The following is a 27932-nucleotide window of genomic DNA, read 5'->3' on the forward strand; positions in this document are numbered from 1 at the left end:
GAATTCCGTCTATAGTACATTTGAGTGCACCTGTCATTTTCTCAGTCTCTGTGTATGCATGGAGCAAGATATAGGCTCATGGATTTAAGAATGAGAGGATATCATGAGACAGCAATCTCCACCTACGGCCATACTACCTTGACAGCGCCCGATCCCGTCAGATCTCGGAAGCTAAGCAGGGTGAGGCTTGATTAGTACTGGGTTGGGAGACTGCCTGGGAATACCAGGTGCTGTAGGGGTTTTTATATTTCGCTTCCCTAATGAAAATATACATGGCATTCCTCGCAGCAAATGAAAATGTTTCATTTCTTGCTACTTTTTTCCCGCAGTGGCAAAGAAATCTATCGTTTTTTCCTCTGAAAGTTCAACACAATGCAACCTTCCAAAATAGAATTCTGACATCAAGAATTCCGTCTATAGTACATTTGAGTGCACCTGTCATTTTCTCAGTCTCTGTGTATGCATGGAGCAAGATATAGGCTCATGGATTTAAGAATGAGAGGATATCATGAGACAGCAATCTCCACCTACGGCCATACTACCTTGAAAGCGCCCGATCCCGTCAGATCTCGGAAGCTAAGCAGGGTGAGGCTTGATTAGTACTGGGTTGGGAGACTGCCTGGGAATACCAGGTGCTGTGGGTGTTTTTATTTTTTGCTTCCCTAATGAAAATATACATGGCATTCCTTGCAGCAAATGAAAATGTTTCATTTTTTACTACTTTTTTCCCGCAGTGGCAAAGAAATATATCGTTTTTTCCTCAGAAAGTTCAACACAATGCAACCTTCCAAAATAGAATTCTGACATCAAGAATTCCGTCTATAGTACATTTGAGTGCACCTGTCATTTTCTCAGTCTCTGTGTATGCATGGAGCAAGATATAGGCTCATGGATTTAAGAATGAGAGGATATCATGAGACAGCAATCTCCACCTACGGCCATACTACCTTGAAAGCGCCCGATCCCGTCAGATCTCGGAAGCTAAGCAGGGTGAGGCTTGATTAGTACTGGGTTGGGAGACTGCCTGGGAATACCAGGTGCTGTAGGGGTTTTTATTTTTCGCTTCCCTAATGAAAATATACATGGCATTCCTCGCAGCAAATGAAAATGTTTCATTTCTTGCTACTTTTTTCCCGGAGTGGCAAAGAAATATATTGTTTTTTCCTCTGAAAGTTCAACACAATGCAACCTTCCAAAATAGAATTCTGACATCAAGAATTCCGTCTATAGTATATTTGAGTGCACCTGTCATTTTCTCAGTCTCTGATTTAATTTCTCCATTTAAGGTAATTCTTCAAGAATGTATTTTTTTAACGGTCACAATAATACACTTATGCCTCCCATGTCATTTAGAAATATATCATACAGGCCTCAGAACACTCAGCATGTTATATGGTGAGCTTGTGGCTCACAGAGTTGGGGTGTGCAGTGTTCAAGCTGATACTTGGAAGAGATAGTGAGTTCAAATCCAAACAGGAGGAGGTTGAATATAGGCACCTCTGAAATTTTTTACTACTTTTTTCCCGCAGTGGCAAAGAAATCTATCGTTTTTTCCTTTGAAAGTTCAACACAATGCAACCTTCCAAAATAGAATTCTGACATCAAGAATTCCGTCTATAGTACATTTGAGTGCACCTGTCATTTTCTCAGTCTCTGTGTATGCATGGAGCAAGATATAGGCTCATGGATTTAAGAATGAGAGGATATCATGAGACAGCAATCTCCACCTACGGCCATACTACCTTGACAGCGCCCGATCCCGTCAGATCTCGGAAGCTAAGCAGGGTGAGGCTTGATTAGTACTGGGTTGGGAGACTGCCTGGGAATACCAGGTGCTGTAGGGGTTTTTATTTTTCGCTTCCCTAATGAAAATATACATGGCATTCCTCGCAGCAAATGAAAATGTTTCATTTCTTGCTACTTTTTTCCCGCAGTGGCAAAGAAATCTATCGTTTTTTCCTCTGAAAGTTCAACACAATGCAACCTTCCAAAATAGAATTCTGACATCAAGAATTCCGTCTATAGTACATTTGAGTGCACCTGTCATTTTCTCAGTCTCTGTGTATGCATGGAGCAAGATATAGGCTCATGGATTTAAGAATGAGAGGATATCATGAGACAGCAATCTCCACCTACGGCCATACTACCTTGAAAGCGCCCGATCCCGTCAGATCTCGGAAGCTAAGCAGGGTGAGGCTTGATTAGTACTGGGTTGGGAGACTGCCTGGGAATACCAGGTGCTGTGGGTGTTTTTATTTTTTGCTTCCCTAATGAAAATATACATGGCATTCCTTGCAGCAAATGAAAATGTTTCATTTTTTACTACTTTTTTCCCGCAGTGGCAAAGAAATATATCGTTTTTTCCTCAGAAAGTTCAACACAATGCAACCTTCCAAAATAGAATTCTGACATCAAGAATTCCGTCTATAGTACATTTGAGTGCACCTGTCATTTTCTCAGTCTCTGTGTATGCATGGAGCAAGATATAGGCTCATGGATTTAAGAATGAGAGGATATCATGAGACAGCAATCTCCACCTACGGCCATACTACCTTGAAAGCGCCCGATCCCGTCAGATCTCGGAAGCTAAGCAGGGTGAGGCTTGATTAGTCCTGGGTTGGGAGACTGCCTGGGAATACCAGGTGCTGTAGGGGTTTTTATTTTTCGCTTCCCTAATGAAAATATACATGGCATTCCTCGCAGCAAATGAAAATGTTTCATTTCTTGCTACTTTTTTCCCGGAGTGGCAAAGAAATATATTGTTTTTTCCTCTGAAAGTTCAACACAATGCAACCTTCCAAAATAGAATTCTGACATCAAGAATTCCGTCTATAGTATATTTGAGTGCACCTGTCATTTTCTCAGTCTCTGATTTAATTTCTCCATTTAAGGTAATTCTTCAAGAATGTATTTTTTTAACGGTCACAATAATACACTTATGCCTCCCATGTCATTTAGAAATATATCATACAGGCCTCAGAACACTCAGCATGTTATATGGTGAGCTTGTGGCTCACAGAGTTGGGGTGTGCAGTGTTCAAGCTGATACTTGGAAGAGATAGTGAGTTCAAATCCAAACAGGAGGAGGTTGAATATAGGCACCTCTGAAATTTTTTACTACTTTTTTCCCGCAGTGGCAAAGAAATCTATCGTTTTTTCCTCTGAAAGTTCAACACAATGCAACCTTCCAAAATAGAATTCTGACATCAAGAATTCCGTCTATAGTACATTTGAGTGCACCTGTCATTTTCTCAGTCTCTGTGTATGCATGGAGCAAGATATAGGCTCATGGATTTAAGAATGAGAGGATATCATGAGACAGCAATCTCCACCTACGGCCATACTACCTTGACAGCGCCCGATCCCGTCAGATCTCGGAAGCTAAGCAGGGTGAGGCTTGATTAGTACTGGGTTGGGAGACTGCCTGGGAATACCAGGTGCTGTAGGGGTTTTTATTTTTCGCTTCCCTAATGAAAATATACATGGCATTCCTCGCAGCAAATGAAAATGTTTCATTTCTTGCTACTTTTTTCCCGCAGTGGCAAAGAAATCTATCGTTTTTTCCTCTGAAAGTTCAACACAATGCAACCTTCCAAAATAGAATTCTGACATCAAGAATTCCGTCTATAGTACATTTGAGTGCACCTGTCATTTTCTCAGTCTCTGTGTATGCATGGAGCAAGATATAGGCTCATGGATTTAAGAATGAGAGGATATCATGAGACAGCAATCTCCACCTACGGCCATACTACCTTGAAAGCGCCCGATCCCGTCAGATCTCGGAAGCTAAGCAGGGTGAGGCTTGATTAGTACTGGGTTGGGAGACTGCCTGGGAATACCAGGTGCTGTGGGTGTTTTTATTTTTTGCTTCCCTAATGAAAATATACATGGCATTCCTTGCAGCAAATGAAAATGTTTCATTTTTTACTACTTTTTTCCCGCAGTGGCAAAGAAATATATCGTTTTTTCCTCAGAAAGTTCAACACAATGCAACCTTCCAAAATAGAATTCTGACATCAAGAATTCCGTCTATAGTACATTTGAGTGCACCTGTCATTTTCTCAGTCTCTGTGTATGCATGGAGCAAGATATAGGCTCATGGATTTAAGAATGAGAGGATATCATGAGACAGCAATCTCCACCTACGGCCATACTACCTTGACAGCGCCCGATCCCGTCAGATCTTGGAAGCTAAGCAGGGTGAGGCTTGATTAGTACTGGGTTGGGAGACTGCCTGGGAATACCAGGTGCTGTAGGGGTTTTTATTTTTCGCTTCCCTAATGAAAATATACATGGCATTCCTCGCAGCAAATGAAAATGTTTCAATTCTTGCTACTTTTTTCCCGCAGTGGCAAAGAAATATATCGTTTTTTCCTCTGAAAGTTCAACACAATGCAACCTTCCAAAATAGAATTCTGACATCAAGAATTCCGTCTATAGTACATTTGAGTGCACCTGTCATTTTCTCAGTCTCTGTGTATGCATGGAGCAAGATATAGGCTCATGGATTTAAGAATGAGAGGATATCATGAGACAGCAATCTCCACCTACGGCCATACTACCTTGACAGCGCCCGATCCCGTCAGATCTCGGAAGCTAAGCAGGGTGAGGCTTGATTAGTACTGGGTTGGGAGACTGCCTGGGAATACCAGGTGCTGTGGGTGTTTTTATTTTTTGCTTCCCTAATGAAAATATACATGGCATTCCTTGCAGCAAATGAAAATGTTTCATTTTTTACTACTTTTTTCCCGCAGTGGCAAAGAAATATATCGTTTTTTCCTCAGAAAGTTCAACACAATGCAACCTTCCAAAATAGAATTCTGACATCAAGAATTCCGTCTATAGTACATTTGAGTGCACCTGTCATTTTCTCAGTCTCTGTGTATGCATGGAGCAAGATATAGGCTCATGGATTTAAGAATGAGAGGATATCATGAGACAGCAATCTCCACCTACGGCCATACTACCTTGAAAGCGCCCGATCCCGTCAGATCTCGGAAGCTAAGCAGGGTGAGGCTTGATTAGTCCTGGGTTGGGAGACTGCCTGGGAATACCAGGTGCTGTAGGGGTTTTTATTTTTCGCTTCCCTAATGAAAATATACATGGCATTCCTCGCAGCAAATGAAAATGTTTCATTTCTTGCTACTTTTTTCCCGGAGTGGCAAAGAAATATATTGTTTTTTCCTCTGAAAGTTCAACACAATGCAACCTTCCAAAATAGAATTCTGACATCAAGAATTCCGTCTATAGTACATTTGAGTGCACCTGTCATTTTCTCAGTCTCTGTGTATGCATGGAGCAAGATATAGGCTCATGGATTTAAGAATGAGAGGATATCATGAGACAGCAATCTCCACCTACGGCCATACTACCTTGACAGCGCCCGATCCCGTCAGATCTCGGAAGCTAAGCAGGGTGAGGCTTGATTAGTACTGGGTTGGGAGACTGCCTGGGAATACCAGGTGCTGTAGGGGTTTTTATTTTTCGCTTCCCTAATGAAAATATACATGGCATTCCTTGCAGCAAATGAAAATGTTTCATTTTTTACTACTTTTTTCCCGCAGTGGCAAAGAAATATATCGTTTTTTCCTCAGAAAGTTCAACACAATGCAACCTTCCAAAATAGAATTCTGACATCAAGAATTCCGTCTATAGTACATTTGAGTGCACCTGTCATTTTCTCAGTCTCTGTGTATGCATGGAGCAAGATATAGGCTCATGGATTTAAGAATGAGAGGATATCATGAGACAGCAATCTCCACCTACGGCCATACTACCTTGAAAGCGCCCGATCCCGTCAGATCTCGGAAGCTAAGCAGGGTGAGGCTTGATTAGTACTGGGTTGGGAGACTGCCTGGGAATACCAGGTGCTGTAGGGGTTTTTATTTTTCGCTTCCCTAATGAAAATATACATGGCATTCCTCGCAGCAAATGAAAATGTTTCATTTCTTGCTACTTTTTTCCCGGAGTGGCAAAGAAATATATTGTTTTTTCCTCTGAAAGTTCAACACAATGCAACCTTCCAAAATAGAATTCTGACATCAAGAATTCCGTCTATAGTATATTTGAGTGCACCTTTCATTTTCTCAGTCTCTGATTTAATTTCTCCATTTAAGGTAATTCTTCAAGAATGTATTTTTTTAACGGTCACAATAATACACCTATGCCTCCCATGTCATTTAGAAATATATCATACAGGCCTCAGAACACTCAGCATGTTATATGGTGAGCTTGTGGCTCACAGAGTTGGGGTGTGCAGTGTTCAAGCTGATACTTGGAAGAGATAGTGAGTTCAAATCCAAACAGGAGGAGGTTGAATATAGGCACCTCTGAAATTTTTTACTACTTTTTTCCCGCAGTGGCAAAGAAATCTATCGTTTTTTCCTCTGAAAGTTCAACACAATGCAACCTTCCAAAATAGAATTCTGACATCAAGAATTCCGTCTATAGTACATTTGAGTGCACCTGTCATTTTCTCAGTCTCTGTGTATGCATGGAGCAAGATATAGGCTCATGGATTTAAGAATGAGAGGATATCATGAGACAGCAATCTCCACCTACGGCCATACTACCTTGACAGCGCCCGATCCCGTCAGATCTCGGAAGCTAAGCAGGGTGAGGCTTGATTAGTACTGGGTTGGGAGACTGCCTGGGAATACCAGGTGCTGTAGGGGTTTTTATTTTTCGCTTCCCTAATGAAAATATACATGGCATTCCTCGCAGCAAATGAAAATGTTTCATTTCTTGCTACTTTTTTCCCGCAGTGGCAAAGAAATATATCGTTTTTTCCTCTGAAAGTTCAACACAATGCAACCTTCCAAAATAGAATTCTGACATCAAGAATTCCGTCTATAGTACATTTGAGTGCACCTGTCATTTTCTCAGTCTCTGTGTATGCATGGAGCAAGATATAGGCTCATGGATTTAAGAATGAGAGGATATCATGAGACAGCAATCTCCACCTACGGCCATACTACCTTGACAGCGCCCGATCCCGTCAGATCTCGGAAGCTAAGCAGGGTGAGGCTTGATTAGTACTGGGTTGGGAGACTGCCTGGGAATACCAGGTGCTGTAGGGGTTTTTATTTTTCGCTTCCCTAATGAAAATATACATGGCATTCCTCGCAGCAAAAGAAAATGTTTCATTTCTTGCTACTTTTTCCCGCAGTGGCAAAGAAATCTATCGTTTTTTCCTCTGAAAGTTCAACACAATGCAACCTTCCAAAATAGAATTCTGACATCAAGAATTCCGTCTATAGTACATTTGAGTGCACCTGTCATTTTCTCAGTCTCTGTGTATGCATGGAGCAAGATATAGGCTCATGGATTTAAGAATGAGAGGATATCATGAGACAGCAATCTCCACCTACGGCCATACTACCTTGACAGCGCCCGATCCCGTCAGATCTCGGAAGCTAAGCAGGGTGAGGCTTGATTAGTACTGGGTTGGGAGACTGCCTGGGAATACCAGGTGCTGTGGGTGTTTTTATTTTTTGCTTCCCTAATGAAAATATACATGGCATTCCTTGCAGCAAATGAAAATGTTTCATTTTTTACTACTTTTTTCCCGCAGTGGCAAAGAAATCTATCGTTTTTTCCTTTGAAAGTTCAACACAATGCAACCTTCCAAAATAGAATTCTGACATCAAGAATTCCGTCTATAGTACATTTGAGTGCACCTGTCATTTTCTCAGTCTCTGTGTATGCATGGAGCAAGATATAGGCTCATGGATTTAAGAATGAGAGGATATCATGAGACAGCAATCTCCACCTACGGCCATACTACCTTGACAGCGCCCGATCCCGTCAGATCTCGGAAGCTAAGCAGGGTGAGGCTTGATTAGTACTGGGTTGGGAGACTGCCTGGGAATACCAGGTGCTGTAGGGGTTTTTATTTTTCGCTTCCCTAATGAAAATATACATGGCATTCCTCGCAGCAAATGAAAAAGTTTCATTTCTTGCTACTTTTTTCCCGCAGTGGCAAAGAAATCTATCGTTTTTTCCTCTGAAAGTTCAACACAATGCAACCTTCCAAAATAGAATTCTGACATCAAGAATTCCGTCTATAGTACATTTGAGTGCACCTGTCATTTTCTCAGTCTCTGTGTATGCATGGAGCAAGATATAGGCTCATGGATTTAAGAATGAGAGGATATCATGAGACAGCAATCTCCACCTACGGCCATACTACCTTGAAAGCGCCCGATCCCGTCAGATCTCGGAAGCTAAGCAGGGTGAGGCTTGATTAGTACTGGGTTGGGAGACTGCCTGGGAATACCAGGTGCTGTGGGTGTTTTTATTTTTTGCTTCCCTAATGAAAATATACATGGCATTCCTTGCAGCAAATGAAAATGTTTCATTTTTTACTACTTTTTTCCCGCAGTGGCAAAGAAATATATCGTTTTTTCCTCAGAAAGTTCAACACAATGCAACCTTCCAAAATAGAATTCTGACATCAAGAATTCCGTCTATAGTACATTTGAGTGCACCTGTCATTTTCTCAGTCTCTGTGTATGCATGGAGCAAGATATAGGCTCATGGATTTAAGAATGAGAGGATATCATGAGACAGCAATCTCCACCTACGGCCATACTACCTTGAAAGCGCCCGATCCCGTCAGATCTCGGAAGCTAAGCAGGGTGAGGCTTGATTAGTCCTGGGTTGGGAGACTGCCTGGGAATACCAGGTGCTGTAGGGGTTTTTATTTTTCGCTTCCCTAATGAAAATATACATGGCATTCCTCGCAGCAAATGAAAATGTTTCATTTCTTGCTACTTTTTTCCCGGAGTGGCAAAGAAATATATTGTTTTTTCCTCTGAAAGTTCAACACAATGCAACCTTCCAAAATAGAATTCTGACATCAAGAATTCCGTCTATAGTATATTTGAGTGCACCTGTCATTTTCTCAGTCTCTGATTTAATTTCTCCATTTAAGGTAATTCTTCAAGAATGTATTTTTTTAACGGTCACAATAATACACTTATGCCTCCCATGTCATTTAGAAATATATCATACAGGCCTCAGAACACTCAGCATGTTATATGGTGAGCTTGTGGCTCACAGAGTTGGGGTGTGCAGTGTTCAAGCTGATACTTGGAAGAGATAGTGAGTTCAAATCCAAACAGGAGGAGGTTGAATATAGGCACCTCTGAAATTTTTTACTACTTTTTTCCCGCAGTGGCAAAGAAATCTATCGTTTTTTCCTCTGAAAGTTCAACACAATGCAACCTTCCAAAATAGAATTCTGACATCAAGAATTCCGTCTATAGTACATTTGAGTGCACCTGTCATTTTCTCAGTCTCTGTGTATGCATGGAGCAAGATATAGGCTCATGGATTTAAGAATGAGAGGATATCATGAGACAGCAATCTCCACCTACGGCCATACTACCTTGACAGCGCCCGATCCCGTCAGATCTCGGAAGCTAAGCAGGGTGAGGCTTGATTAGTACTGGGTTGGGAGACTGCCTGGGAATACCAGGTGCTGTGGGTGTTTTTATTTTTTGCTTCCCTAATGAAAATATACATGGCATTCCTTGCAGCAAATGAAAATGTTTCATTTTTTACTACTTTTTTCCCGCAGTGGCAAAGAAATATATCGTTTTTTCCTCAGAAAGTTCAACACAATGCAACCTTCCAAAATAGAATTCTGACATCAAGAATTCCGTCTATAGTACATTTGAGTGCACCTGTCATTTTCTCAGTCTCTGTGTATGCATGGAGCAAGATATAGGCTCATGGATTTAAGAATGAGAGGATATCATGAGACAGCAATCTCCACCTACGGCCATACTACCTTGACAGCGCCCGATCCCGTCAGATCTCGGAAGTTAAGCAGGGTGAGGCTTGATTAGTACTGGATTTGGAGACTGCCTGGGAATACCAGGTGCTGTAGGGGTTTTTATTTTTCGCTTCCCTAATGAAAATATACATGGCATTCCTCGCAGCAAATGAAAATGTTTCATTTCTTGCTACTTTTTTCCCGCAGTGTCAAAGAAATCTATCGTTTTTTCCTCTGAAAGTTCAACACAATGCAACCTTCCAAAATAGAATTCTGACATCAAGAATTCCGTCTATAGTACATTTGAGTGCACCTGTCATTTTCTCAGTCTCTGTGTATGCATGGAGCAAGATATAGGCTCATGGATTTAAGAATGAGAGGATATCATGAGACAGCAATCTCCACCTACGGCCATACTACCTTGAAAGCGCCCGATCCCGTCAGATCTCGGAAGCTAAGCAGGGTGAGGCTTGATTAGTACTGGGTTGGGAGACTGCCTGGGAATACCAGGTGCTGTGGGTGTTTTTATTTTTTGCTTCCCTAATGAAAATATACATGGCATTCCTTGCAGCAAATGAAAATGTTTCATTTTTTACTACTTTTTTCCCGCAGTGGCAAAGAAATATATCGTTTTTTCCTCAGAAAGTTCAACACAATGCAACCTTCCAAAATAGAATTCTGACATCAAGAATTCCGTCTATAGTACATTTGAGTGCACCTGTCATTTTCTCAGTCTCTGTGTATGCATGGAGCAAGATATAGGCTCATGGATTTAAGAATGAGAGGATATCATGAGACAGCAATCTCCACCTACGGCCATACTACCTTGACAGCGCCCGATCCCGTCAGATCTCGGAAGCTAAGCAGGGTGAGGCTTGATTAGTACTGGGTTGGGAGACTGCCTGGGAATACCAGGTGCTGTAGGGGTTTTTATATTTCGCTTCCCTAATGAAAATATACATGGCATTCCTCGCAGCAAATGAAAATGTTTCATTTCTTGCTACTTTTTTCCCGCAGTGGCAAAGAAATCTATCGTTTTTTCCTCTGAAAGTTCAACACAATGCAACCTTCCAAAATAGAATTCTGACATCAAGAATTCCGTCTATAGTACATTTGAGTGCACCTGTCATTTTCTCAGTCTCTGTGTATGCATGGAGCAAGATATAGGCTCATGGATTTAAGAATGAGAGGATATCATGAGACAGCAATCTCCACCTACGGCCATACTACCTTGACAGCGCCCGATCCCGTCAGATCTCGGAAGCTAAGCAGGGTGAGGCTTGATTAGTACTGGGTTGGGAGACTGCCTGGGAATACCAGGTGCTGTGGGTGTTTTTATTTTTTGCTTCCCTAATGAAAATATACATGGCATTCCTTGCAGCAAATGAAAATGTTTCATTTTTTACTACTTTTTTCCCGCAGTGGCAAAGAAATATATCGTTTTTTCCTCAGAAAGTTCAACACAATGCAACCTTCCAAAATAGAATTCTGACATCAAGAATTCCGTCTATAGTACATTTGAGTGCACCTGTCATTTTCTCAGTCTCTGTGTATGCATGGAGCAAGATATAGGCTCATGGATTTAAGAATGAGAGGATATCATGAGACAGCAATCTCCACCTACGGCCATACTACCTTGACAGCGCCCGATCCCGTCAGATCTCGGAAGTTAAGCAGGGTGAGGCTTGATTAGTACTGGATTTGGAGACTGCCTGGGAATACCAGGTGCTGTAGGGGTTTTTATTTTTCGCTTCCCTAATGAAAATATACATGGCATTCCTCGCAGCAAATGAAAATGTTTCATTTCTTGCTACTTTTTTCCCGCAGTGTCAAAGAAATCTATCGTTTTTTCCTCTGAAAGTTCAACACAATGCAACCTTCCAAAATAGAATTCTGACATCAAGAATTCCGTCTATAGTACATTTGAGTGCACCTGTCATTTTCTCAGTCTCTGTGTATGCATGGAGCAAGATATAGGCTCATGGATTTAAGAATGAGAGGATATCATGAGACAGCAATCTCCACCTACGGCCATACTACCTTGAAAGCGCCCGATCCCGTCAGATCTCGGAAGCTAAGCAGGGTGAGGCTTGATTAGTACTGGGTTGGGAGACTGCCTGGGAATACCAGGTGCTGTGGGTGTTTTTATTTTTTGCTTCCCTAATGAAAATATACATGGCATTCCTTGCAGCAAATGAAAATGTTTCATTTTTTACTACTTTTTTCCCGCAGTGGCAAAGAAATATATCGTTTTTTCCTCAGAAAGTTCAACACAATGCAACCTTCCAAAATAGAATTCTGACATCAAGAATTCCGTCTATAGTACATTTGAGTGCACCTGTCATTTTCTCAGTCTCTGTGTATGCATGGAGCAAGATATAGGCTCATGGATTTAAGAATGAGAGGATATCATGAGACAGCAATCTCCACCTACGGCCATACTACCTTGACAGCGCCCGATCCCGTCAGATCTCGGAAGCTAAGCAGGGTGAGGCTTGATTAGTACTGGGTTGGGAGACTGCCTGGGAATACCAGGTGCTGTAGGGGTTTTTATATTTCGCTTCCCTAATGAAAATATACATGGCATTCCTCGCAGCAAATGAAAATGTTTCATTTCTTGCTACTTTTTTCCCGCAGTGGCAAAGAAATCTATCGTTTTTTCCTCTGAAAGTTCAACACAATGCAACCTTCCAAAATAGAATTCTGACATCAAGAATTCCGTCTATAGTACATTTGAGTGCACCTGTCATTTTCTCAGTCTCTGTGTATGCATGGAGCAAGATATAGGCTCATGGATTTAAGAATGAGAGGATATCATGAGACAGCAATCTCCACCTACGGCCATACTACCTTGAAAGCGCCCGATCCCGTCAGATCTCGGAAGCTAAGCAGGGTGAGGCTTGATTAGTACTGGGTTGGGAGACTGCCTGGGAATACCAGGTGCTGTGGGTGTTTTTATTTTTTGCTTCCCTAATGAAAATATACATGGCATTCCTTGCAGCAAATGAAAATGTTTCATTTTTTACTACTTTTTTCCCGCAGTGGCAAAGAAATATATCGTTTTTTCCTCAGAAAGTTCAACACAATGCAACCTTCCAAAATAGAATTCTGACATCAAGAATTCCGTCTATAGTACATTTGAGTGCACCTGTCATTTTCTCAGTCTCTGTGTATGCATGGAGCAAGATATAGGCTCATGGATTTAAGAATGAGAGGATATCATGAGACAGCAATCTCCACCTACGGCCATACTACCTTGACAGCGCCCGATCCCGTCAGATCTCGGAAGCTAAGCAGGGTGAGGCTTGATTAGTACTGGGTTGGGAGACTGCCTGGGAATACCAGGTGCTGTAGGGGTTTTTATTTTTCGCTTCCCTAATGAAAATATACATGGCATTCCTCGCTGCAAATGAAAATGTTTCAATTCTTGCTACTTTTTTCCCGCAGTGGCAAAGAAATATATCGTTTTTTCCTCTGAAAGTTCAACACAATGCAACCTTCCAAAATAGAATTCTGACATCAAGAATTCCGTCTATAGTACATTTGAGTGCACCTGTCATTTTCTCAGTCTCTGTGTATGCATGGAGCAAGATATAGGCTCATGGATTTAAGAATGAGAGGATATCATGAGACAGCAATCTCCACCTACGGCCATACTACCTTGACAGCGCCCGATCCCGTCAGATCTCGGAAGCTAAGCAGGGTGAGGCTTGATTAGTACTGGGTTGGGAGACTGCCTGGGAATACCAGGTGCTGTAGGGGTTTTTATTTTTCGCTTCCCTAATGAAAATATACATGGCATTCCTCGCAGCAAATGAAAATGTTTCATTTCTTGCTACTTTTTTCCCGCAGTGGCAAAGAAATCTATCGTTTTTTCCTCTGAAAGTTCAACACAATGCAACCTTCCAAAATAGAATTCTGACATCAAGAATTCCGTCTATAGTACATTTGAGTGCACCTGTCATTTTCTCAGTCTCTGTGTATGCATGGAGCAAGATATAGGCTCATGGATTTAAGAATGAGAGGATATCATGAGACAGCAATCTCCACCTACGGCCATACTACCTTGACAGCGCCCGATCCCGTCAGATCTCGGAAGCTAAGCAGGGTGAGGCTTGATTAGTACTGGGTTGGGAGACTGCCTGGGAATACCAGGTGCTGTGGGTGTTTTTATTTTTTGCTTCCCTAATGAAAATATACATGGCATTCCTTGCAGCAAATGAAAATGTTTCATTTTTTACTACTTTTTTCCCGCAGTGGCAAAGAAATATATCGTTTTTTCCTCAGAAAGTTCAACACAATGCAACCTTCCAAAATAGAATTCTGACATCAAGAATTCCGTCTATAGTACATTTGAGTGCACCTGTCATTTTCTCAGTCTCTGTGTATGCATGGAGCAAGATATAGGCTCATGGATTTAAGAATGAGAGGATATCATGAGACAGCAATCTCCACCTACGGCCATACTACCTTGACAGCGCCCGATCCCGTCAGATCTCGGAAGTTAAGCAGGGTGAGGCTTGATTAGTACTGGATTTGGAGACTGCCTGGGAATACCAGGTGCTGTAGGGGTTTTTATTTTTCGCTTCCCTAATGAAAATATACATGGCATTCCTCGCAGCAAATGAAAATGTTTCATTTCTTGCTACTTTTTTCCCGCAGTGTCAAAGAAATCTATCGTTTTTTCCTCTGAAAGTTCAACACAATGCAACCTTCCAAAATAGAATTCTGACATCAAGAATTCCGTCTATAGTACATTTGAGTGCACCTGTCATTTTCTCAGTCTCTGTGTATGCATGGAGCAAGATATAGGCTCATGGATTTAAGAATGAGAGGATATCATGAGACAGCAATCTCCACCTACGGCCATACTACCTTGAAAGCGCCCGATCCCGTCAGATCTCGGAAGCTAAGCAGGGTGAGGCTTGATTAGTACTGGGTTGGGAGACTGCCTGGGAATACCAGGTGCTGTGGGTGTTTTTATTTTTTGCTTCCCTAATGAAAATATACATGGCATTCCTTGCAGCAAATGAAAATGTTTCATTTTTTACTACTTTTTTCCCGCAGTGGCAAAGAAATATATCGTTTTTTCCTCAGAAAGTTCAACACAATGCAACCTTCCAAAATAGAATTCTGACATCAAGAATTCCGTCTATAGTACATTTGAGTGCACCTGTCATTTTCTCAGTCTCTGTGTATGCATGGAGCAAGATATAGGCTCATGGATTTAAGAATGAGAGGATATCATGAGACAGCAATCTCCACCTACGGCCATACTACCTTGACAGCGCCCGATCCCGTCAGATCTCGGAAGCTAAGCAGGGTGAGGCTTGATTAGTACTGGGTTGGGAGACTGCCTGGGAATACCAGGTGCTGTAGGGGTTTTTATATTTCGCTTCCCTAATGAAAATATACATGGCATTCCTCGCAGCAAATGAAAATGTTTCATTTCTTGCTACTTTTTTCCCGCAGTGGCAAAGAAATCTATCGTTTTTTCCTCTGAAAGTTCAACACAATGCAACCTTCCAAAATAGAATTCTGACATCAAGAATTCCGTCTATAGTACATTTGAGTGCACCTGTCATTTTCTCAGTCTCTGTGTATGCATGGAGCAAGATATAGGCTCATGGATTTAAGAATGAGAGGATATCATGAGACAGCAATCTCCACCTACGGCCATACTACCTTGAAAGCGCCCGATCCTGTCAGATCTCGGAAGCTAAGCAGGGTGAGGCTTGATTAGTACTGGGTTGGGAGACTGCCTGGGAATACCAGGTGCTGTGGGTGTTTTTATTTTTTGCTTCCCTAATGAAAATATACATGGCATTCCTTGCAGCAAATGAAAATGTTTCATTTTTTACTACTTTTTTCCCGCAGTGGCAAAGAAATATATCGTTTTTTCCTCTGAAAGTTCAACACAATGCAACCTTCCAAAATAGAATTCTGACATCAAGAATTCCGTCTATAGTACATTTGAGTGCACCTGTCATTTTCTCAGTCTCTGTGTATGCATGGAGCAAGATATAGGCTCATGGATTTAAGAATGAGAGGATATCATGAGACAGCAATCTCCACCTACGGCCATACTACCTTGAAAGCGCCCGATCCTGTCAGATCTCGGAAGCTAAGCAGGGTGAGGCTTGATTAGTACTGGGTTGGGAGACTGCCTGGGAATACCAGGTGCTGTAGGGGTTTTTATTTTTCGCTTCCCTAATGAAAATATACATGGCATTCCTCGCAGCAAATGAAAATGTTTCATTTCTTGCTACTTTTTTCCCGGAGTGGCAAAGAAATATATTGTTTTTTCCTCTGAAAGTTCAACACAATGCAACCTTCCAAAATAGAATTCTGACATCAAGAATTCCGTCTATAGTATATTTGAGTGCACCTGTCATTTTCTCAGTCTCTGATTTAATTTCTCCATTTAAGGTAATTCTTCAAGAATGTATTTTTTTAACGGTCACAATAATACACTTATGCCTCCCATGTCATTTAGAAATATATCATACAGGCCTCAGAACACTCAGCATGTTATATGGTGAGCTTGTGGCTCACAGAGTTGGGGTGTGCAGTGTTCAAGCTGATACTTGGAAGAGATAGTGAGTTCAAATCCAAACAGGAGGAGGTTGAATATAGGCACCTCTGAAATTTTTTACTACTTTTTTCCCGCAGTGGCAAAGAAATCTATCGTTTTTTCCTTTGAAAGTTCAACACAATGCAACCTTCCAAAATAGAATTCTGACATCAAGAATTCCGTCTATAGTACATTTGAGTGCACCTGTCATTTTCTCAGTCTCTGTGTATGCATGGAGCAAGATATAGGCTCATGGATTTAAGAATGAGAGGATATCATGAGACAGCAATCTCCACCTACGGCCATACTACCTTGACAGCGCCCGATCCCGTCAGATCTCGGAAGCTAAGCAGGGTGAGGCTTGATTAGTACTGGGTTGGGAGACTGCCTGGGAATACCAGGTGCTGTAGGGGTTTTTATTTTTCGCTTCCCTAATGAAAATATACATGGCATTCCTCGCAGCAAATGAAAATGTTTCATTTCTTGCTACTTTTTTCCCGCAGTGGCAAAGAAATCTATCGTTTTTTCCTCTGAAAGTTCAACACAATGCAACCTTCCAAAATAGAATTCTGACATCAAGAATTCCGTCTATAGTACATTTGAGTGCACCTGTCATTTTCTCAGTCTCTGTGTATGCATGGAGCAAGATATAGGCTCATGGATTTAAGAATGAGAGGATATCATGAGACAGCAATCTCCACCTACGGCCATACTACCTTGAAAGCGCCCGATCCCGTCAGATCTCGGAAGCTAAGCAGGGTGAGGCTTGATTAGTACTGGGTTGGGAGACTGCCTGGGAATACCAGGTGCTGTGGGTGTTTTTATTTTTTGCTTCCCTAATGAAAATATACATGGCATTCCTTGCAGCAAATGAAAATGTTTCATTTTTTACTACTTTTTTCCCGCAGTGGCAAAGAAATATATCGTTTTTTCCTCAGAAAGTTCAACACAATGCAACCTTCCAAAATAGAATTCTGACATCAAGAATTCCGTCTATAGTACATTTGAGTGCACCTGTCATTTTCTCAGTCTCTGTGTATGCATGGAGCAAGATATAGGCTCATGGATTTAAGAATGAGAGGATATCATGAGACAGCAATCTCCACCTACGGCCATACTACCTTGAAAGCGCCCGATCCCGTCAGATCTCGGAAGCTAAGCAGGGTGAGGCTTGATTAGTCCTGGGTTGGGAGACTGCCTGGGAATACCAGGTGCTGTAGGGGTTTTTATTTTTCGCTTCCCTAATGAAAATATACATGGCATTCCTCGCAGCAAATGAAAATGTTTCATTTCTTGCTACTTTTTTCCCGGAGTGGCAAAGAAATATATTGTTTTTTCCTCTGAAAGTTCAACACAATGCAACCTTCCAAAATAGAATTCTGACATCAAGAATTCCGTCTATAGTATATTTGAGTGCACCTGTCATTTTCTCAGTCTCTGATTTAATTTCTCCATTTAAGGTAATTCTTCAAGAATGTATTTTTTTAACGGTCACAATAATACACTTATGCCTCCCATGTCATTTAGAAATATATCATACAGGCCTCAGAACACTCAGCATGTTATATGGTGAGCTTGTGGCTCACAGAGTTGGGGTGTGCAGTGTTCAAGCTGATACTTGGAAGAGATAGTGAGTTCAAATCCAAACAGGAGGAGGTTGAATATAGGCACCTCTGAAATTTTTTACTACTTTTTTCCCGCAGTGGCAAAGAAATCTATCGTTTTTTCCTTTGAAAGTTCAACACAATGCAACCTTCCAAAATAGAATTCTGACATCAAGAATTCCGTCTATAGTACATTTGAGTGCACCTGTCATTTTCTCAGTCTCTGTGTATGCATGGAGCAAGATATAGGCTCATGGATTTAAGAATGAGAGGATATCATGAGACAGCAATCTCCACCTACGGCCATACTACCTTGACAGCGCCCGATCCCGTCAGATCTCGGAAGCTAAGCAGGGTGAGGCTTGATTAGGACTGGGTTGGGAGACTGCCTGGGAATACCAGGTGCTGTAGGGGTTTTTATTTTTCGCTTCCCTAATGAAAATATACATGGCATTCCTCGCAGCAAATGAAAATGTTTCATTTCTTGCTACTTTTTTCCCGCAGTGGCAAAGAAATCTATCGTTTTTTCCTCTGAAAGTTCAACACAATGCAACCTTCCAAAATAGAATTCTGACATCAAGAATTCCGTCTATAGTACATTTGAGTGCACCTGTCATTTTCTCAGTCTCTGTGTATGCATGGAGCAAGATATAGGCTCATGGATTTAAGAATGAGAGGATATCATGAGACAGCAATCTCCACCTACGGCCATACTACCTTGAAAGCGCCCGATCCCGTCAGATCTCGGAAGCTAAGCAGGGTGAGGCTTGATTAGTCCTGGGTTGGGAGACTGCCTGGGAATACCAGGTGCTGTAGGGGTTTTTATTTTTCGCTTCCCTAATGAAAATATACATGGCATTCCTCGCAGCAAATGAAAATGTTTCATTTCTTGCTACTTTTTTCCCGGAGTGGCAAAGAAATATATTGTTTTTTCCTCTGAAAGTTCAACACAATGCAACCTTCCAAAATAGAATTCTGACATCAAGAATTCCGTCTATAGTATATTTGAGTGCACCTGTCATTTTCTCAGTCTCTGATTTAATTTCTCCATTTAAGGTAATTCTTCAAGAATGTATTTTTTTAACGGTCACAATAATACACTTATGCCTCCCATGTCATTTAGAAATATATCATACAGGCCTCAGAACACTCAGCATGTTATATGGTGAGCTTGTGGCTCACAGAGTTGGGGTGTGCAGTGTTCAAGCTGATACTTGGAAGAGATAGTGAGTTCAAATCCAAACAGGAGGAGGTTGAATATAGGCACCTCTGAAATTTTTTACTACTTTTTTCCCGCAGTGGCAAAGAAATCTATCGTTTTTTCCTCTGAAAGTTCAACACAATGCAACCTTCCAAAATAGAATTCTGACATCAAGAATTCCGTCTATAGTACATTTGAGTGCACCTGTCATTTTCTCAGTCTCTGTGTATGCATGGAGCAAGATATAGGCTCATGGATTTAAGAATGAGAGGATATCATGAGACAGCAATCTCCACCTACGGCCATACTACCTTGACAGCGCCCGATCCCGTCAGATCTCGGAAGCTAAGCAGGGTGAGGCTTGATTAGTACTGGGTTGGGAGACTGCCTGGGAATACCAGGTGCTGTAGGGGTTTTTATTTTTCGCTTCCCTAATGAAAATATACATGGCATTCCTCGCAGCAAATGAAAATGTTTCAATTCTTGCTACTTTTTTCCCGCAGTGGCAAAGAAATATATCGTTTTTTCCTCTGAAAGTTCAACACAATGCAACCTTCCAAAATAGAATTCTGACATCAAGAATTCCGTCTATAGTACATTTGAGTGCACCTGTCATTTTCTCAGTCTCTGTGTATGCATGGAGCAAGATATAGGCTCATGGATTTAAGAATGAGAGGATATCATGAGACAGCAATCTCCACCTACGGCCATACTACCTTGACAGCGCCCGATCCCGTCAGATCTCGGAAGCTAAGCAGGGTGAGGCTTGATTAGTACTGGGTTGGGAGACTGCCTGGGAATACCAGGTGCTGTAGGGGTTTTTATTTTTCGCTTCCCTAATGAAAATATACATGGCATTCCTCGCAGCAAATGAAAATGTTTCATTTCTTGCTACTTTTTTCCCGCAGTGGCAAAGAAATCTATCGTTTTTTCCTCTGAAAGTTCAACACAATGCAACCTTCCAAAATAGAATTCTGACATCAAGAATTCCGTCTATAGTACATTTGAGTGCACCTGTCATTTTCTCAGTCTCTGTGTATGCATGGAGCAAGATATAGGCTCATGGATTTAAGAATGAGAGGATATCATGAGACAGCAATCTCCACCTACGGCCATACTACCTTGACAGCGCCCGATCCCGTCAGATCTCGGAAGCTAAGCAGGGTGAGGCTTGATTAGTACTGGGTTGGGAGACTGCCTGGGAATACCAGGTGCTGTGGGTGTTTTTATTTTTTGCTTCCCTAATGAAAATATACATGGCATTCCTTGCAGCAAATGAAAATGTTTCATTTTTTACTACTTTTTTCCCGCAGTGGCAAAGAAATATATCGTTTTTTCCTCAGAAAGTTCAACACAATGCAACCTTCCAAAATAGAATTCTGACATCAAGAATTCCGTCTATAGTACATTTGAGTGCACCTGTCATTTTCTCAGTCTCTGTGTATGCATGGAGCAAGATATAGGCTCATGGATTTAAGAATGAGAGGATATCATGAGACAGCAATCTCCACCTACGGCCATACTACCTTGAAAGCGCCCGATCCCGTCAGATCTCGGAAGCTAAGCAGGGTGAGGCTTGATTAGTACTGGGTTGGGAGACTGCCTGGGAATACCAGGTGCTGTGGGTGTTTTTATTTTTTGCTTCCCTAATGAAAATATACATGGCATTCCTTGCAGCAAATGAAAATGTTTCATTTTTTACTACTTTTTTCCCGCAGTGGCAAAGAAATATATCGTTTTTTCCTCAGAAAGTTCAACACAATGCAACCTTCCAAAATAGAATTCTGACATCAAGAATTCCGTCTATAGTACATTTGAGTGCACCTGTCATTTTCTCAGTCTCTGTGTATGCATGGAGCAAGATATAGGCTCATGGATTTAAGAATGAGAGGATATCATGAGACAGCAATCTCCACCTACGGCCATACTACCTTGACAGCGCCCGATCCCGTCAGATCTCGGAAGCTAAGCAGGGTGAGGCTTGATTAGTACTGGGTTGGGAGACTGCCTGGGAATACCAGGTGCTGTAGGGGTTTTTATATTTCGCTTCCCTAATGAAAATATACATGGCATTCCTCGCAGCAAATGAAAATGTTTCATTTCTTGCTACTTTTTTCCCGCAGTGGCAAAGAAATCTATCGTTTTTTCCTCTGAAAGTTCAACACAATGCAACCTTCCAAAATAGAATTCTGACATCAAGAATTCCGTCTATAGTACATTTGAGTGCACCTGTCATTTTCTCAGTCTCTGTGTATGCATGGAGCAAGATATAGGCTCATGGATTTAAGAATGAGAGGATATCATGAGACAGCAATCTCCACCTACGGCCATACTACCTTGACAGCGCCCGATCCCGTCAGATCTCGGAAGCTAAGCAGGGTGAGGCTTGATTAGTACTGGGTTGGGAGACTGCCTGGGAATACCAGGTGCTGTAGGGGTTTTTATTTTTCGCTTCCCTAATGAAAATATACATGGCATTCCTCGCAGCAAATGAAAATGTTTCATTTCTTGCTACTTTTTTCCCGCAGTGGCAAAGAAATCTATCGTTTTTTCCTCTGAAAGTTCAACACAATGCAACCTTCCAAAATAGAATTCTGACATCAAGAATTCCGTCTATAGTACATTTGAGTGCACCTGTCATTTTCTCAGTCTCTGTGTATGCATGGAGCAAGATATAGGCTCATGGATTTAAGAATGAGAGGATATCATGAGACAGCAATCTCCACCTACGGCCATACTACCTTGAAAGCGCCCAATCCCGTCAGATCTCGGAAGCTAAGCAGGGTGAGGCTTGATTAGTACTGGGTTGGGAGACTGCCTGGGAATACCAGGTGCTGTGGGTGTTTTTATTTTTTGCTTCCCTAATGAAAATATACATGGCATTCCTTGCAGCAAATGAAAATGTTTCATTTTTTACTACTTTTTTCCCGCAGTGGCAAAGAAATATATCGTTTTTTCCTCAGAAAGTTCAACACAATGCAACCTTCCAAAATAGAATTCTGACATCAAGAATTCCGTCTATAGTACATTTGAGTGCACCTGTCATTTTCTCAGTCTCTGTGTATGCATGGAGCAAGATATAGGCTCATGGATTTAAGAATGAGAGGATATCATGAGACAGCAATCTCCACCTACGGCCATACTACCTTGAAAGCGCCCGATCCCGTCAGATCTCGGAAGCTAAGCAGGGTGAGGCTTGATTAGTCCTGGGTTGGGAGACTGCCTGGGAATACCAGGTGCTGTAGGGGTTTTTATTTTTCGCTTCCCTAATGAAAATATACATGGCATTCCTCGCAGCAAATGAAAATGTTTCATTTCTTGCTACTTTTTTCCCGGAGTGGCAAAGAAATATATTGTTTTTTCCTCTGAAAGTTCAACACAATGCAACCTTCCAAAATAGAATTCTGACATCAAGAATTCCGTCTATAGTATATTTGAGTGCACCTGTCATTTTCTCAGTCTCTGATTTAATTTCTCCATTTAAGGTAATTCTTCAAGAATGTATTTTTTTAACGGTCACAATAATACACTTATGCCTCCCATGTCATTTAGAAATATATCATACAGGCCTCAGAACACTCAGCATGTTATATGGTGAGCTTGTGGCTCACAGAGTTGGGGTGTGCAGTGTTCAAGCTGATACTTGGAAGAGATAGTGAGTTCAAATCCAAACAGGAGGAGGTTGAATATAGGCACCTCTGAAATTTTTTACTACTTTTTTCCCGCAGTGGCAAAGAAATCTATCGTTTTTTCCTCTGAAAGTTCAACACAATGCAACCTTCCAAAATAGAATTCTGACATCAAGAATTCCGTCTATAGTACATTTGAGTGCACCTGTCATTTTCTCAGTCTCTGTGTATGCATGGAGCAAGATATAGGCTCATGGATTTAAGAATGAGAGGATATCATGAGACAGCAATCTCCACCTACGGCCATACTACCTTGACAGCGCCCGATCCCGTCAGATCTCGGAAGCTAAGCAGGGTGAGGCTTGATTAGTACTGGGTTGGGAGACTGCCTGGGAATACCAGGTGCTGTAGGGGTTTTTATTTTTCGCTTCCCTAATGAAAATATACATGGCATTCCTCGCTGCAAATGAAAATGTTTCAATTCTTGCTACTTTTTTCCCGCAGTGGCAAAGAAATATATCGTTTTTTCCTCTGAAAGTTCAACACAATGCAACCTTCCAAAATAGAATTCTGACATCAAGAATTCCGTCTATAGTACATTTGAGTGCACCTGTCATTTTCTCAGTCTCTGTGTATGCATGGAGCAAGATATAGGCTCATGGATTTAAGAATGAGAGGATATCATGAGACAGCAATCTCCACCTACGGCCATACTACCTTGACAGCGCCCGATCCCGTCAGATCTCGGAAGCTAAGCAGGGTGAGGCTTGATTAGTACTGGGTTGGGAGACTGCCTGGGAATACCAGGTGCTGTAGGGGTTTTTATTTTTCGCTTCCCTAATGAAAATATACATGGCATTCCTCGCAGCAAATGAAAATGTTTCATTTCTTGCTACTTTTTTCCCGCAGTGGCAAAGAAATCTATCGTTTTTTCCTCTGAAAGTTCAACACAATGCAACCTTCCAAAATAGAATTCTGACATCAAGAATTCCGTCTATAGTACATTTGAGTGCACCTGTCATTTTCTCAGTCTCTGTGTATGCATGGAGCAAGATATAGGCTCATGGATTTAAGAATGAGAGGATATCATGAGACAGCAATCTCCACCTACGGCCATACTACCTTGACAGCGCCCGATCCCGTCAGATCTCGGAAGCTAAGCAGGGTGAGGCTTGATTAGTACTGGGTTGGGAGACTGCCTGGGAATACCAGGTGCTGTGGGTGTTTTTATTTTTTGCTTCCCTAATGAAAATATACATGGCATTCCTTGCAGCAAATGAAAATGTTTCATTTTTTACTACTTTTTTCCCGCAGTGGCAAAGAAATATATCGTTTTTTCCTCAGAAAGTTCAACACAATGCAACCTTCCAAAATAGAATTCTGACATCAAGAATTCCGTCTATAGTACATTTGAGTGCACCTGTCATTTTCTCAGTCTCTGTGTATGCATGGAGCAAGATATAGGCTCATGGATTTAAGAATGAGAGGATATCATGAGACAGCAATCTCCACCTACGGCCATACTACCTTGACAGCGCCCGATCCCGTCAGATCTCGGAAGTTAAGCAGGGTGAGGCTTGATTAGTACTGGATTTGGAGACTGCCTGGGAATACCAGGTGCTGTAGGGGTTTTTATTTTTCGCTTCCCTAATGAAAATATACATGGCATTCCTCGCAGCAAATGAAAATGTTTCATTTCTTGCTACTTTTTTCCCGCAGTGTCAAAGAAATCTATCGTTTTTTCCTCTGAAAGTTCAACACAATGCAACCTTCCAAAATAGAATTCTGACATCAAGAATTCCGTCTATAGTACATTTGAGTGCACCTGTCATTTTCTCAGTCTCTGTGTATGCATGGAGCAAGATATAGGCTCATGGATTTAAGAATGAGAGGATATCATGAGACAGCAATCTCCACCTACGGCCATACTACCTTGAAAGCGCCCGATCCCGTCAGATCTCGGAAGCTAAGCAGGGTGAGGCTTGATTAGTACTGGGTTGGGAGACTGCCTGGGAATACCAGGTGCTGTGGGTGTTTTTATTTTTTGCTTCCCTAATGAAAATATACATGGCATTCCTTGCAGCAAATGAAAATGTTTCATTTTTTACTACTTTTTTCCCGCAGTGGCAAAGAAATATATCGTTTTTTCCTCAGAAAGTTCAACACAATGCAACCTTCCAAAATAGAATTCTGACATCAAGAATTCCGTCTATAGTACATTTGAGTGCACCTGTCATTTTCTCAGTCTCTGTGTATGCATGGAGCAAGATATAGGCTCATGGATTTAAGAATGAGAGGATATCATGAGACAGCAATCTCCACCTACGGCCATACTACCTTGACAGCGCCCGATCCCGTCAGATCTCGGAAGCTAAGCAGGGTGAGGCTTGATTAGTACTGGGTTGGGAGACTGCCTGGGAATACCAGGTGCTGTAGGGGTTTTTATATTTCGCTTCCCTAATGAAAATATACATGGCATTCCTCGCAGCAAATGAAAATGTTTCATTTCTTGCTACTTTTTTCCCGCAGTGGCAAAGAAATCTATCGTTTTTTCCTCTGAAAGTTCAACACAATGCAACCTTCCAAAATAGAATTCTGACATCAAGAATTCCGTCTATAGTACATTTGAGTGCACCTGTCATTTTCTCAGTCTCTGTGTATGCATGGAGCAAGATATAGGCTCATGGATTTAAGAATGAGAGGATATCATGAGACAGCAATCTCCACCTACGGCCATACTACCTTGACAGCGCCCGATCCCGTCAGATCTCGGAAGCTAAGCAGGGTGAGGCTTGATTAGTACTGGGTTGGGAGACTGCCTGGGAATACCAGGTGCTGTGGGTGTTTTTATTTTTTGCTTCCCTAATGAAAATATACATGGCATTCCTTGCAGCAAATGAAAATGTTTCATTTTTTACTACTTTTTTCCCGCAGTGGCAAAGAAATATATCGTTTTTTCCTCAGAAAGTTCAACACAATGCAACCTTCCAAAATAGAATTCTGACATCAAGAATTCCGTCTATAGTACATTTGAGTGCACCTGTCATTTTCTCAGTCTCTGTGTATGCATGGAGCAAGATATAGGCTCATGGATTTAAGAATGAGAGGATATCATGAGACAGCAATCTCCACCTACGGCCATACTACCTTGACAGCGCCCGATCCCGTCAGATCTCGGAAGCTAAGCAGGGTGAGGCTTGATTAGTACTGGGTTGGGAGACTGCCTGGGAATACCAGGTGCTGTAGGGGTTTTTATTTTTCGCTTCCCTAATGAAAATATACATGGCATTCCTCGCTGCAAATGAAAATGTTTCAATTCTTGCTACTTTTTTCCCGCAGTGGCAAAGAAATATATCGTTTTTTCCTCTGAAAGTTCAACACAATGCAACCTTCCAAAATAGAATTCTGACATCAAGAATTCCGTCTATAGTACATTTGAGTGCACCTGTCATTTTCTCAGTCTCTGTGTATGCATGGAGCAAGATATAGGCTCATGGATTTAAGAATGAGAGGATATCATGAGACAGCAATCTCCACCTACGGCCATACTACCTTGACAGCGCCCGATCCCGTCAGATCTCGGAAGCTAAGCAGGGTGAGGCTTGATTAGTACTGGGTTGGGAGACTGCCTGGGAATACCAGGTGCTGTAGGGGTTTTTATTTTTCGCTTCCCTAATGAAAATATACATGGCATTCCTCGCAGCAAATGAAAATGTTTCATTTCTTGCTACTTTTTTCCCGCAGTGGCAAAGAAATCTATCGTTTTTTCCTCTGAAAGTTCAACACAATGCAACCTTCCAAAATAGAATTCTGACATCAAGAATTCCGTCTATAGTACATTTGAGTGCACCTGTCATTTTCTCAGTCTCTGTGTATGCATGGAGCAAGATATAGGCTCATGGATTTAAGAATGAGAGGATATCATGAGACAGCAATCTCCACCTACGGCCATACTACCTTGACAGCGCCCGATCCCGTCAGATCTCGGAAGCTAAGCAGGGTGAGGCTTGATTAGTACTGGGTTGGGAGACTGCCTGGGAATACCAGGTGCTGTGGGTGTTTTTATTTTTTGCTTCCCTAATGAAAATATACATGGCATTCCTTGCAGCAAATGAAAATGTTTCATTTTTTACTACTTTTTTCCCGCAGTGGCAAAGAAATATATCGTTTTTTCCTCAGAAAGTTCAACACAATGCAACCTTCCAAAATAGAATTCTGACATCAAGAATTCCGTCTATAGTACATTTGAGTGCACCTGTCATTTTCTCAGTCTCTGTGTATGCATGGAGCAAGATATAGGCTCATGGATTTAAGAATGAGAGGATATCATGAGACAGCAATCTCCACCTACGGCCATACTACCTTGACAGCGCCCGATCCCGTCAGATCTCGGAAGTTAAGCAGGGTGAGGCTTGATTAGTACTGGATTTGGAGACTGCCTGGGAATACCAGGTGCTGTAGGGGTTTTTATTTTTCGCTTCCCTAATGAAAATATACATGGCATTCCTCGCAGCAAATGAAAATGTTTCATTTCTTGCTACTTTTTTCCCGCAGTGTCAAAGAAATCTATCGTTTTTTCCTCTGAAAGTTCAACACAATGCAACCTTCCAAAATAGAATTCTGACATCAAGAATTCCGTCTATAGTACATTTGAGTGCACCTGTCATTTTCTCAGTCTCTGTGTATGCATGGAGCAAGATATAGGCTCATGGATTTAAGAATGAGAGGATATCATGAGACAGCAATCTCCACCTACGGCCATACTACCTTGAAAGCGCCCGATCCCGTCAGATCTCGGAAGCTAAGCAGGGTGAGGCTTGATTAGTACTGGGTTGGGAGACTGCCTGGGAATACCAGGTGCTGTGGGTGTTTTTATTTTTTGCTTCCCTAATGAAAATATACATGGCATTCCTTGCAGCAAATGAAAATGTTTCATTTTTTACTACTTTTTTCCCGCAGTGGCAAAGAAATATATCGTTTTTTCCTCAGAAAGTTCAACACAATGCAACCTTCCAAAATAGAATTCTGACATCAAGAATTCCGTCTATAGTACATTTGAGTGCACCTGTCATTTTCTCAGTCTCTGTGTATGCATGGAGCAAGATATAGGCTCATGGATTTAAGAATGAGAGGATATCATGAG

General features: G+C 41.6%; 60 non-coding genes and 1 pseudogene across 60 annotated transcripts; all 61 read left to right on the forward strand.

Moving 5' to 3' along the window:
• Positions 1 to 120: 120 nt before the first annotated feature.
• On the forward strand, positions 121 to 239 carry LOC142481782 (5S ribosomal RNA). The gene has a single exon (XR_012796040.1). It is a non-coding gene; the product is annotated as a 5S ribosomal RNA (ribosomal RNA).
• Positions 240 to 525: 286 nt separating this feature from the next.
• LOC142482704 (5S ribosomal RNA) lies at positions 526 to 644 on the forward strand. Its single transcript, XR_012796909.1, has one exon. It is a non-coding gene; the product is annotated as a 5S ribosomal RNA (ribosomal RNA).
• Positions 645 to 930: 286 nt separating this feature from the next.
• Positions 931 to 1049, forward strand: LOC142482679 (5S ribosomal RNA). The gene has a single exon (XR_012796885.1). It is a non-coding gene; the product is annotated as a 5S ribosomal RNA (ribosomal RNA).
• Positions 1050 to 1725: 676 nt separating this feature from the next.
• Positions 1726 to 1844, forward strand: LOC142481783 (5S ribosomal RNA). The gene has a single exon (XR_012796041.1). It is a non-coding gene; the product is annotated as a 5S ribosomal RNA (ribosomal RNA).
• A 286-nt stretch (positions 1845 to 2130) lies between these two features.
• On the forward strand, positions 2131 to 2249 carry LOC142482716 (5S ribosomal RNA). Its single transcript, XR_012796921.1, has one exon. It is a non-coding gene; the product is annotated as a 5S ribosomal RNA (ribosomal RNA).
• Positions 2250 to 2535: 286 nt separating this feature from the next.
• Positions 2536 to 2654, forward strand: LOC142482390 (5S ribosomal RNA). The gene has a single exon (XR_012796628.1). It is a non-coding gene; the product is annotated as a 5S ribosomal RNA (ribosomal RNA).
• Positions 2655 to 3330: 676 nt separating this feature from the next.
• Positions 3331 to 3449, forward strand: LOC142481784 (5S ribosomal RNA). The gene has a single exon (XR_012796042.1). It is a non-coding gene; the product is annotated as a 5S ribosomal RNA (ribosomal RNA).
• A 286-nt stretch (positions 3450 to 3735) lies between these two features.
• Positions 3736 to 3854, forward strand: LOC142482727 (5S ribosomal RNA). The gene has a single exon (XR_012796932.1). It is a non-coding gene; the product is annotated as a 5S ribosomal RNA (ribosomal RNA).
• Positions 3855 to 4140: 286 nt separating this feature from the next.
• LOC142482455 (5S ribosomal RNA) lies at positions 4141 to 4259 on the forward strand. Its single transcript, XR_012796691.1, has one exon. It is a non-coding gene; the product is annotated as a 5S ribosomal RNA (ribosomal RNA).
• Positions 4260 to 4545: 286 nt separating this feature from the next.
• Positions 4546 to 4664, forward strand: LOC142482874 (5S ribosomal RNA). Its single transcript, XR_012797073.1, has one exon. It is a non-coding gene; the product is annotated as a 5S ribosomal RNA (ribosomal RNA).
• Positions 4665 to 4950: 286 nt separating this feature from the next.
• On the forward strand, positions 4951 to 5069 carry LOC142482391 (5S ribosomal RNA). The gene has a single exon (XR_012796629.1). It is a non-coding gene; the product is annotated as a 5S ribosomal RNA (ribosomal RNA).
• A 286-nt stretch (positions 5070 to 5355) lies between these two features.
• LOC142481785 (5S ribosomal RNA) lies at positions 5356 to 5474 on the forward strand. The gene has a single exon (XR_012796043.1). It is a non-coding gene; the product is annotated as a 5S ribosomal RNA (ribosomal RNA).
• Positions 5475 to 5760: 286 nt separating this feature from the next.
• On the forward strand, positions 5761 to 5879 carry LOC142482680 (5S ribosomal RNA). Its single transcript, XR_012796886.1, has one exon. It is a non-coding gene; the product is annotated as a 5S ribosomal RNA (ribosomal RNA).
• Positions 5880 to 6555: 676 nt separating this feature from the next.
• Positions 6556 to 6674, forward strand: LOC142481787 (5S ribosomal RNA). Its single transcript, XR_012796045.1, has one exon. It is a non-coding gene; the product is annotated as a 5S ribosomal RNA (ribosomal RNA).
• Positions 6675 to 6960: 286 nt separating this feature from the next.
• LOC142481788 (5S ribosomal RNA) lies at positions 6961 to 7079 on the forward strand. The gene has a single exon (XR_012796046.1). It is a non-coding gene; the product is annotated as a 5S ribosomal RNA (ribosomal RNA).
• A 285-nt stretch (positions 7080 to 7364) lies between these two features.
• LOC142482875 (5S ribosomal RNA) lies at positions 7365 to 7483 on the forward strand. Its single transcript, XR_012797074.1, has one exon. It is a non-coding gene; the product is annotated as a 5S ribosomal RNA (ribosomal RNA).
• A 286-nt stretch (positions 7484 to 7769) lies between these two features.
• LOC142481789 (5S ribosomal RNA) lies at positions 7770 to 7888 on the forward strand. The gene has a single exon (XR_012796047.1). It is a non-coding gene; the product is annotated as a 5S ribosomal RNA (ribosomal RNA).
• Positions 7889 to 8174: 286 nt separating this feature from the next.
• Positions 8175 to 8293, forward strand: LOC142482739 (5S ribosomal RNA). The gene has a single exon (XR_012796943.1). It is a non-coding gene; the product is annotated as a 5S ribosomal RNA (ribosomal RNA).
• A 286-nt stretch (positions 8294 to 8579) lies between these two features.
• Positions 8580 to 8698, forward strand: LOC142482392 (5S ribosomal RNA). Its single transcript, XR_012796630.1, has one exon. It is a non-coding gene; the product is annotated as a 5S ribosomal RNA (ribosomal RNA).
• Positions 8699 to 9374: 676 nt separating this feature from the next.
• Positions 9375 to 9493, forward strand: LOC142482876 (5S ribosomal RNA). The gene has a single exon (XR_012797075.1). It is a non-coding gene; the product is annotated as a 5S ribosomal RNA (ribosomal RNA).
• A 286-nt stretch (positions 9494 to 9779) lies between these two features.
• Positions 9780 to 9898, forward strand: LOC142482448 (5S ribosomal RNA). The gene has a single exon (XR_012796684.1). It is a non-coding gene; the product is annotated as a 5S ribosomal RNA (ribosomal RNA).
• Positions 9899 to 10184: 286 nt separating this feature from the next.
• LOC142482750 (5S ribosomal RNA) lies at positions 10185 to 10303 on the forward strand. The gene has a single exon (XR_012796954.1). It is a non-coding gene; the product is annotated as a 5S ribosomal RNA (ribosomal RNA).
• Positions 10304 to 10589: 286 nt separating this feature from the next.
• Positions 10590 to 10708, forward strand: LOC142481790 (5S ribosomal RNA). The gene has a single exon (XR_012796048.1). It is a non-coding gene; the product is annotated as a 5S ribosomal RNA (ribosomal RNA).
• A 286-nt stretch (positions 10709 to 10994) lies between these two features.
• Positions 10995 to 11113, forward strand: LOC142482878 (5S ribosomal RNA). Its single transcript, XR_012797077.1, has one exon. It is a non-coding gene; the product is annotated as a 5S ribosomal RNA (ribosomal RNA).
• A 286-nt stretch (positions 11114 to 11399) lies between these two features.
• On the forward strand, positions 11400 to 11518 carry LOC142482449 (5S ribosomal RNA). The gene has a single exon (XR_012796685.1). It is a non-coding gene; the product is annotated as a 5S ribosomal RNA (ribosomal RNA).
• A 286-nt stretch (positions 11519 to 11804) lies between these two features.
• On the forward strand, positions 11805 to 11923 carry LOC142482761 (5S ribosomal RNA). Its single transcript, XR_012796965.1, has one exon. It is a non-coding gene; the product is annotated as a 5S ribosomal RNA (ribosomal RNA).
• A 286-nt stretch (positions 11924 to 12209) lies between these two features.
• Positions 12210 to 12328, forward strand: LOC142481791 (5S ribosomal RNA). Its single transcript, XR_012796049.1, has one exon. It is a non-coding gene; the product is annotated as a 5S ribosomal RNA (ribosomal RNA).
• A 286-nt stretch (positions 12329 to 12614) lies between these two features.
• On the forward strand, positions 12615 to 12733 carry LOC142482772 (5S ribosomal RNA). Its single transcript, XR_012796976.1, has one exon. It is a non-coding gene; the product is annotated as a 5S ribosomal RNA (ribosomal RNA).
• A 286-nt stretch (positions 12734 to 13019) lies between these two features.
• LOC142481792 (5S ribosomal RNA) lies at positions 13020 to 13138 on the forward strand. Its single transcript, XR_012796050.1, has one exon. It is a non-coding gene; the product is annotated as a 5S ribosomal RNA (ribosomal RNA).
• A 286-nt stretch (positions 13139 to 13424) lies between these two features.
• Positions 13425 to 13543, forward strand: LOC142481793 (5S ribosomal RNA). Its single transcript, XR_012796051.1, has one exon. It is a non-coding gene; the product is annotated as a 5S ribosomal RNA (ribosomal RNA).
• A 286-nt stretch (positions 13544 to 13829) lies between these two features.
• On the forward strand, positions 13830 to 13948 carry LOC142482879 (5S ribosomal RNA). Its single transcript, XR_012797078.1, has one exon. It is a non-coding gene; the product is annotated as a 5S ribosomal RNA (ribosomal RNA).
• A 286-nt stretch (positions 13949 to 14234) lies between these two features.
• LOC142482450 (5S ribosomal RNA) lies at positions 14235 to 14353 on the forward strand. The gene has a single exon (XR_012796686.1). It is a non-coding gene; the product is annotated as a 5S ribosomal RNA (ribosomal RNA).
• Positions 14354 to 14639: 286 nt separating this feature from the next.
• Positions 14640 to 14758, forward strand: LOC142482785 (5S ribosomal RNA). Its single transcript, XR_012796988.1, has one exon. It is a non-coding gene; the product is annotated as a 5S ribosomal RNA (ribosomal RNA).
• A 286-nt stretch (positions 14759 to 15044) lies between these two features.
• On the forward strand, positions 15045 to 15163 carry LOC142481794 (5S ribosomal RNA). The gene has a single exon (XR_012796052.1). It is a non-coding gene; the product is annotated as a 5S ribosomal RNA (ribosomal RNA).
• Positions 15164 to 15449: 286 nt separating this feature from the next.
• LOC142482353 (5S ribosomal RNA) lies at positions 15450 to 15568 on the forward strand. The gene has a single exon (XR_012796592.1). It is a non-coding gene; the product is annotated as a 5S ribosomal RNA (ribosomal RNA).
• Positions 15569 to 15854: 286 nt separating this feature from the next.
• Positions 15855 to 15973, forward strand: LOC142482365 (5S ribosomal RNA). Its single transcript, XR_012796604.1, has one exon. It is a non-coding gene; the product is annotated as a 5S ribosomal RNA (ribosomal RNA).
• A 676-nt stretch (positions 15974 to 16649) lies between these two features.
• On the forward strand, positions 16650 to 16768 carry LOC142481795 (5S ribosomal RNA). The gene has a single exon (XR_012796053.1). It is a non-coding gene; the product is annotated as a 5S ribosomal RNA (ribosomal RNA).
• Positions 16769 to 17054: 286 nt separating this feature from the next.
• On the forward strand, positions 17055 to 17173 carry LOC142482797 (5S ribosomal RNA). The gene has a single exon (XR_012796999.1). It is a non-coding gene; the product is annotated as a 5S ribosomal RNA (ribosomal RNA).
• A 286-nt stretch (positions 17174 to 17459) lies between these two features.
• On the forward strand, positions 17460 to 17578 carry LOC142482393 (5S ribosomal RNA). The gene has a single exon (XR_012796631.1). It is a non-coding gene; the product is annotated as a 5S ribosomal RNA (ribosomal RNA).
• A 676-nt stretch (positions 17579 to 18254) lies between these two features.
• LOC142482497 (5S ribosomal RNA) lies at positions 18255 to 18373 on the forward strand (annotated as a pseudogene).
• A 286-nt stretch (positions 18374 to 18659) lies between these two features.
• Positions 18660 to 18778, forward strand: LOC142482394 (5S ribosomal RNA). The gene has a single exon (XR_012796632.1). It is a non-coding gene; the product is annotated as a 5S ribosomal RNA (ribosomal RNA).
• Positions 18779 to 19454: 676 nt separating this feature from the next.
• Positions 19455 to 19573, forward strand: LOC142481796 (5S ribosomal RNA). Its single transcript, XR_012796054.1, has one exon. It is a non-coding gene; the product is annotated as a 5S ribosomal RNA (ribosomal RNA).
• Positions 19574 to 19859: 286 nt separating this feature from the next.
• Positions 19860 to 19978, forward strand: LOC142481798 (5S ribosomal RNA). The gene has a single exon (XR_012796056.1). It is a non-coding gene; the product is annotated as a 5S ribosomal RNA (ribosomal RNA).
• Positions 19979 to 20264: 286 nt separating this feature from the next.
• LOC142482880 (5S ribosomal RNA) lies at positions 20265 to 20383 on the forward strand. Its single transcript, XR_012797079.1, has one exon. It is a non-coding gene; the product is annotated as a 5S ribosomal RNA (ribosomal RNA).
• A 286-nt stretch (positions 20384 to 20669) lies between these two features.
• Positions 20670 to 20788, forward strand: LOC142482809 (5S ribosomal RNA). The gene has a single exon (XR_012797010.1). It is a non-coding gene; the product is annotated as a 5S ribosomal RNA (ribosomal RNA).
• Positions 20789 to 21074: 286 nt separating this feature from the next.
• On the forward strand, positions 21075 to 21193 carry LOC142481799 (5S ribosomal RNA). The gene has a single exon (XR_012796057.1). It is a non-coding gene; the product is annotated as a 5S ribosomal RNA (ribosomal RNA).
• Positions 21194 to 21479: 286 nt separating this feature from the next.
• On the forward strand, positions 21480 to 21598 carry LOC142481800 (5S ribosomal RNA). The gene has a single exon (XR_012796058.1). It is a non-coding gene; the product is annotated as a 5S ribosomal RNA (ribosomal RNA).
• Positions 21599 to 21884: 286 nt separating this feature from the next.
• LOC142482368 (5S ribosomal RNA) lies at positions 21885 to 22003 on the forward strand. Its single transcript, XR_012796607.1, has one exon. It is a non-coding gene; the product is annotated as a 5S ribosomal RNA (ribosomal RNA).
• Positions 22004 to 22289: 286 nt separating this feature from the next.
• Positions 22290 to 22408, forward strand: LOC142482396 (5S ribosomal RNA). The gene has a single exon (XR_012796634.1). It is a non-coding gene; the product is annotated as a 5S ribosomal RNA (ribosomal RNA).
• A 676-nt stretch (positions 22409 to 23084) lies between these two features.
• LOC142481801 (5S ribosomal RNA) lies at positions 23085 to 23203 on the forward strand. Its single transcript, XR_012796059.1, has one exon. It is a non-coding gene; the product is annotated as a 5S ribosomal RNA (ribosomal RNA).
• A 286-nt stretch (positions 23204 to 23489) lies between these two features.
• LOC142481802 (5S ribosomal RNA) lies at positions 23490 to 23608 on the forward strand. The gene has a single exon (XR_012796060.1). It is a non-coding gene; the product is annotated as a 5S ribosomal RNA (ribosomal RNA).
• Positions 23609 to 23894: 286 nt separating this feature from the next.
• Positions 23895 to 24013, forward strand: LOC142482881 (5S ribosomal RNA). Its single transcript, XR_012797080.1, has one exon. It is a non-coding gene; the product is annotated as a 5S ribosomal RNA (ribosomal RNA).
• A 286-nt stretch (positions 24014 to 24299) lies between these two features.
• LOC142482451 (5S ribosomal RNA) lies at positions 24300 to 24418 on the forward strand. The gene has a single exon (XR_012796687.1). It is a non-coding gene; the product is annotated as a 5S ribosomal RNA (ribosomal RNA).
• A 286-nt stretch (positions 24419 to 24704) lies between these two features.
• On the forward strand, positions 24705 to 24823 carry LOC142482820 (5S ribosomal RNA). The gene has a single exon (XR_012797021.1). It is a non-coding gene; the product is annotated as a 5S ribosomal RNA (ribosomal RNA).
• Positions 24824 to 25109: 286 nt separating this feature from the next.
• Positions 25110 to 25228, forward strand: LOC142481803 (5S ribosomal RNA). Its single transcript, XR_012796061.1, has one exon. It is a non-coding gene; the product is annotated as a 5S ribosomal RNA (ribosomal RNA).
• Positions 25229 to 25514: 286 nt separating this feature from the next.
• Positions 25515 to 25633, forward strand: LOC142482882 (5S ribosomal RNA). Its single transcript, XR_012797081.1, has one exon. It is a non-coding gene; the product is annotated as a 5S ribosomal RNA (ribosomal RNA).
• A 286-nt stretch (positions 25634 to 25919) lies between these two features.
• Positions 25920 to 26038, forward strand: LOC142481804 (5S ribosomal RNA). Its single transcript, XR_012796062.1, has one exon. It is a non-coding gene; the product is annotated as a 5S ribosomal RNA (ribosomal RNA).
• A 286-nt stretch (positions 26039 to 26324) lies between these two features.
• Positions 26325 to 26443, forward strand: LOC142481806 (5S ribosomal RNA). Its single transcript, XR_012796063.1, has one exon. It is a non-coding gene; the product is annotated as a 5S ribosomal RNA (ribosomal RNA).
• A 286-nt stretch (positions 26444 to 26729) lies between these two features.
• LOC142482883 (5S ribosomal RNA) lies at positions 26730 to 26848 on the forward strand. The gene has a single exon (XR_012797082.1). It is a non-coding gene; the product is annotated as a 5S ribosomal RNA (ribosomal RNA).
• A 286-nt stretch (positions 26849 to 27134) lies between these two features.
• LOC142482452 (5S ribosomal RNA) lies at positions 27135 to 27253 on the forward strand. Its single transcript, XR_012796688.1, has one exon. It is a non-coding gene; the product is annotated as a 5S ribosomal RNA (ribosomal RNA).
• Positions 27254 to 27539: 286 nt separating this feature from the next.
• LOC142482832 (5S ribosomal RNA) lies at positions 27540 to 27658 on the forward strand. Its single transcript, XR_012797032.1, has one exon. It is a non-coding gene; the product is annotated as a 5S ribosomal RNA (ribosomal RNA).
• Positions 27659 to 27932: the final 274 nt, after the last annotated feature.

The sequence above is a fragment of the Ascaphus truei genome, unplaced genomic scaffold (assembly GCF_040206685.1).
Source record: "Ascaphus truei isolate aAscTru1 unplaced genomic scaffold, aAscTru1.hap1 HAP1_SCAFFOLD_282, whole genome shotgun sequence".
NCBI lineage: Eukaryota > Metazoa > Chordata > Amphibia > Anura > Ascaphidae > Ascaphus > Ascaphus truei.